Source organism: Aegilops tauschii, chromosome 5 (genome assembly GCF_002575655.3).
Source record: "Aegilops tauschii subsp. strangulata cultivar AL8/78 chromosome 5, Aet v6.0, whole genome shotgun sequence".
Taxonomy (NCBI): Eukaryota; Viridiplantae; Streptophyta; class Magnoliopsida; order Poales; family Poaceae; genus Aegilops; species Aegilops tauschii.
This window is the reverse complement of record NC_053039.3, coordinates 518,877,022-518,883,021: the sequence shown is the minus strand read 5'-3', so window position 1 is coordinate 518,883,021 and position 6,000 is coordinate 518,877,022.

Sequence of the window (6,000 nt, the reverse complement as noted above, 5' to 3'; positions counted from 1 at the left end):
TTCACAGAGTACGTACCTTGACAAGATATTGAAGAAGTTCAATATGGATCAGTCCAAGAAGGGGTTCTTGCCTGTATTGCAAGGTGTGCAATTGAGCACGGCTCAATGCCCGACCACGGCAGAAGATAGAGAAAAGATGAGTGTCATCCCCTATGCCTCGGCCATAGGGTCTATTATGTATGCCTGCTGTGTACCAGACCTGATGTAAACCTTGCCGTAAGTTTGGTAGGAAGGTACCAAAGTAATCCCGGCATGGAACACTAAACAGCGGTCAAGAATATCCTAAAGTACCTCAAAAGGACTAAGGATATGTTTCTCGTTTATGGAGGTGACGAAGAGCTCGTCGTAAAGGGTTACGTCGATGCTAGCTTCGACGCAGATCTGGATGACTCGAAGTCACAAACCGGATATGTGTACATTTTGAATGGAGGGGCAGTAAGCTGGTGCAGTTGCAAGCAAAGTGTCGTGGCAGGATCTACATGTGAAGCGGAGTACATGGCGGCCTCAGAGGCAGCACAGGAAGCAGTCTGGATAAAGGAGTTCAGCACCGACCTAGGGGTGATTCCCAATGCGTCGGGCCCGATAACTCTCTTCTGTGACAACACTGGAGCTATTGCTCTTGCCAAGGAGCCCAGGTTTCACAAGAAGACCAGGCATATCAAGCGTCGCTTCAACTCCATTCGTGAAAGTGGTCAAAATGGAGACATAGATATTTGTAAAGTACATACGGACCTGAATGTAGCAGATCCGTTGACTAAACCTCTCCCTAGAGCAAAACATGATCAACACCAGAACTCTATGGGTGTTCGATTCATCACAATGTAACTAGATTATTGACTCTAGTGCAAGTGGGAGACTGTTGGAAATATGCCCTAGGGGCAATAATAAAGTGGTTATTATTATATTTCCTTGTTCATGATAATTGTCTATTGTTCATGCTATAATTGTGTTATCCGGAAATCGTAATACATGTGTGAATACATAGACCACAACGTGTCCCTAGTAAGCCTCTAGTTGACTAGCTCGTTGATCAACAGATAGTCATGGTTTCCTGACTATGGACACTGGATGTCATTGATAACGAGATCACATCATTAGGAGAATGATGTGATGGACAAGACCCAATCCTAAGCATAGCACTAAAGATCGTGTAGTTCGTTTGCTAGAGCTTTTCCAATGTCAAGTATCATTTCCTTAGACCATGAGATCGTGCAACCCCCGGATGCCGTAGGAGTGCTTTGGGTGTGCCAAACGTCACAACGTAACTGGGTGACTATAAAGGTGCACTACGGGTATCTCCGAAAGTGTCTGTTGGGTTGGCACGGATCGAGACTGGGATTTGTCACTCCGTATGACGGAGAGGTATCTCTGGGCCCACTCGGTAATGCATCATCATAATGAGCTCAATGTGACTAAGGAGTTAGCCACGGGATCATGCATTACGGTACGAGTAAAGTGACTTGCCGGTAACGAGATTGAACAAGGTATTGGGATACCGACGATCGAATCTCGGGCAAGTAACGTACCGATTGACAAAGGGAATTGTATACGTGATTGATTGAATCCTCGACATAGTGGTTCATCCGATGAGATCATCATGGAACATTTAGGAGCCAACATGGGTATCCAGATCCTGCTGTTGGTTATTGACCGGAGAGGCGTCTCGGTCATGTCTGCATGTCTCCCGAACCCGTAGGGTCTACACAGTTAAGGTTCGGTGACGCTAGGGTTGTAGAGATATTAGTATGCGGAAACCCGAAAGTTGTTCGGAGGCCCGGATGAGATCCCGGACGTCACGAGGAGTTCCGGAATGGTCCGGAGGTGAAGAATTATATATAGGAAGTCCAGTTTCGGCCACCGGGAAAGTTTCGGGGGTTATCGGTATTGTACCGGGACCACCGGAAGGGTCCCGGGGGTCCACCGGGTGGGGCCACCTATCCCGGAGGGCCCCATGGGCTGAAGTGGGAAGGGAACCAGCCCTTAGTGGGCTGGGGCGCCCCCCCTTGGGCCTCCCCCTGCGCCTAGGGTTGGAAACCCTGGGGGTGGGGGGCGCCCCACTTGGCTTGGGGGGGAAGCCACCCCCCCTTCCCCCTTGGCCGCCCCCCCCCTTGGAGATCTGATCTCCCAGGGCCGGCGCCCCCCAGGGGTCCTATAAATAGTGGGGGGAGGGAGGGCAGCAGCACCACATCCCCTGGCGCCTCCCTCTCCCCCTGCAACACCTCTCCCTCTCGCAGAAGCTTGGCGAAGCCCTGCCGAGACCCCGCTACTTCCACCACCACGCCGTCGTGCTGCTGGATCTCCATCAACCTCTCCTTCCCCCTTGCTGGATCAAGAAGGAGGAGACGTCGCTGCTCCGTACGTGTGTTGAACGTGGAGGTGCCGTCCGTTCGGCACTCGGTCATCGGTGATTTGGATCACGGCGAGTACGACTCCATCAACCCCGTTCATTAGAACGCTTCCGCTCGCGATCTACAAGGGTATGTAGATGCACTCCTTTCCCCTCGTTGCTAGTATACTCCATAGATGGATCTTGGTGATGCGTAGAAAATTTTAAAATTCTGCCACGATCCCCAACAGATCCGCCTAAGAATCTATTACAAATTATTAAGATCTCCTTGATGTGCTTAAGAAATTCTCGCACAATATCAGGAAAGTTGTCTTTAGCTTCATTCGAAAGATGTTTTTTCAAGTATAATAAAAACTGCTTCCTCAACTCATACCCATCCTGCAAAACCAATATATATAGTTAACATGAATGCTTCATGTGGAAGGTCTTAAAACGTGTAACGGACAATACTCACCGCGCAAACTGGCTTCACCCATTCAATTTTTTCTATTACATGATATGTTTGTGTTCATGAGTACCAAACACAATAATTTTCAATTTGCGAACCAAGTGGGTCGTCTCATTGGTCTCCGATGCAAAAAAGAGTTGTTTCAACCAACAGCAACAATAACAAAGCCTTTAATCCCAAACTAGTTGGGGTAGACTAGAGGTGAAACCCATAAGATCTCGCGACCAACTCATGGCTCTTGCAGATGGATAGCAAGCTTCCACGCACCCCTGTCCATAGCTAGTTCTTTGGTGATACTCCAATCCTTCAGGTCTCTCTTAACGAACTTCGCCCATGCCAAATTCGGTCTACCGGTCTACCCAGACCTCTCTTGACATTCTTCGCACGCTTTAGCTGTCCGTTATGCACTGGAGCTTCTGGAGGCCTGCGCTGAATATGCCCAAATCATCTCAGACGATGTTGGACAAGCTTCTCTTCAATTGTGCTACCCCAACTCTATCTCGCATATCATCATTCCGGACCCGATCCTTCCTCGTGTGGCCACACATCCATCTCAACATTCGCATCTCTGCCACACCTAACTATTGAGCATGTCGTCTTTTAGTCAGCCAACACTCAGCACCATACAACATTGCGGGTAGAACCTTTTAGTTCTACTAAGCCTAAACCCTTTCGATTCCAAGGGTTGTCTCTATAACTCTAACTTCCTATTTACCCCCGTCCGACTATCGTCAACTAGCACCACATCATCCGCAAAGAGCATACACCATGAGATATCTCCTTGTATATCCCTTGTGACCTCATCCATCACCAAGGCAAAAAGATAAGGCTCAAAGCTAACCCCCTGATGCAGTCCTATCTTAATCGGGAAGTTGTCTGTGTCAACATCACTTGTTCGAACACTTGTCACAACATTATCGTACATGTCCTTGACGAGGGTAATGTACTTTGCTGGGACTTTGGGTTTCGCTAAGGCCCATCACATGACATTCTGCGGTATCTTATCATAGGCCTTGTCCAAGTCAATGAACACCATATGCAAGTCCTTCTTTTGCTCCCTGTATCTCTCCATAAGTTGTCGTACCAAGAAAAATGGCTTCCATGGTTGACCTCCCAGGCATGAAAGCAAACTGATTTTTGGTCACGCTTGTCATTCTTCTTAAGCGGTGCTCAATGACTCTCTCTCCCATAGCTTCATTGTATGGCTCATCAGCTTAATTCCACGGTAATTAGTACAACTCTGAACATCCCCCTTGTTCTTGAAGATTGGTACTAATATACTCCGTCTCCATTCTTTTGGCATTTTGTTTGCCCGAAAAATGCGGTTGAAAAGCTTGGCTAGCCATACTATCACCATGTGAAGGAAATATGCCCTAGAGGCAATAATAAAGTTGTTATTGTATATTTCCTTATTCATGATAAAGGTTTATTATTCATGCTATAATTGTATTGATCAGAAACCTAAATACATGTGTGAATATATAAACAAACACCGTGTCCCTAGTGAGCCTCTGTCGGATTTTGGGTTCCGGCAGACCCTTGAGGTTCGAACTCTGGGGTGCGCATGAAGATCTTTCCCCTGCCAACTCGTGCCTCGACGACTCGCAAGGAATCTAGGATAGAAAGAAGAACACAAGGGACACAAGGTTTATACTGGTTCGGGCCACCGTGGTGGTGTAATACCCTACTCCAGTGTGTGGTGTGGTGGATTGCCTCAGGGGCTGATGATGAACAATACAGTGGAGGAACAGCCTCGCGAGAGGCTGTTCTTGAGCTGGCGCGATGAACTGCTTGGGTGAGTTCGATCGCTTCTCTCTAGTCAATCGTGATCTGGATCCCCCCTGCCTTGGGGTGGCTAGTCCAATTTATAGAGGGAGGCCCTGGGCCTCTTCCCAAATAATGAGCGGGAAGGGCGCCAACAATTGGCCATTTTGAAGGGGAACATCTGGTACACTTATCCTGACTAACGTTGGTCTTCGGCTGCCAAAGGCTCTGATGATGACGCCGTCCTGGGCTCCACGTTGACCTCCATCCTGCCGTTCTGCTGGTCTCGGTCTTGTTGCACCGAAACGGTAACCTTTGCATGATGCCTTGGCCTGTGCTTGCCCCCTTTGCACCGAAGGGGAAACAAGGACACTGCGCAGGCCAGCGCCCGCCTGGCGCCCGCCTGGCGCCCGCCTGGTCTCGATCGTCATGGCTTGCGTCACGGGCTCCTCGCGAGGTACCCTGCCTTGATCTCTCCGCCTCCTCGCGAGCCTGCCTGCTGAGGCCGCTCCTGAGGAAGCTTCCCGTCATCCGCCCCGTGAGGCTTGGCCCCTCGCGAGGGTCTTGAGCTTGAGCTGATGAAGCTGGGCTGCACTGGGCCCCCACTTGAGCCACGCCGCAGGCCGCAGGCAGGCAAGTCTGGGGACCCCCGTTCCCAGAACGCCGACAGTAGCCCCCAGGCCCAAGGCGCACCCGGGCTTGGCTTAGCTGAGAAGCGAAGGGGCAAGTGCGAAGCGCCGTGGGCCCTAACAGCCTGCGGCCTTGGGCGCCGTGTGGCGATTGATTGGACGTGGGCGTCTCCGCTTCCCCATGACGCCTCGGCAACCGCACATCTGACGGCGAGGGGCTGGTGCCCGCAGAGGCTCCCGGGGATCTGGCGGCGCTGGCGATGGTGAACGTGTCTTCCGACGGCTCCAGCGGGAGTGAGGAGCGAGAAGGGGAGGAGGAGGAAGAGTCTGACTCTGAGGCGACTGGCGAGGAGTCGGGGGAGTTCTTCCTTCGGGGCAGGTCTCGCGCCCTCCGCTCCATGCCGGACGACGACGAGGCCGGCGCCAGGCGAGGAGGGGAGGATTCCCCCTTGGTCCCGAGGAAGGGCAGGTCGGGGCTGGTTCTCCCAGGGTCTGCTCTGGTCCCGGGGCAGTCTGAGGCCAGCTCCGGCCCTCCTGACGCGCCTTCTGCTTCCGGGCCTCCCAAGGCTGACCCCAGTTGCAGGCTCTCGGGCTTCAAGTTCGGCCAGAAGCTGCTTGAGTCCGCGAGCGACGACCAGTAAGTGCTCGATTCGTGTTTTCCTTTGTTTCTGCCGTCGAGGCTTGACGTCTGCATCCTTTTGGCCAGGCCGACACCTGCAACAAAAAGGTTGAGAGGTGCTTCTGCGGCCCTGCTTGGGGCGAGTTCTTCTGCCGGGGTATCGCCTTCGTCTGTAGGGAAGGAGGCGGCGAGG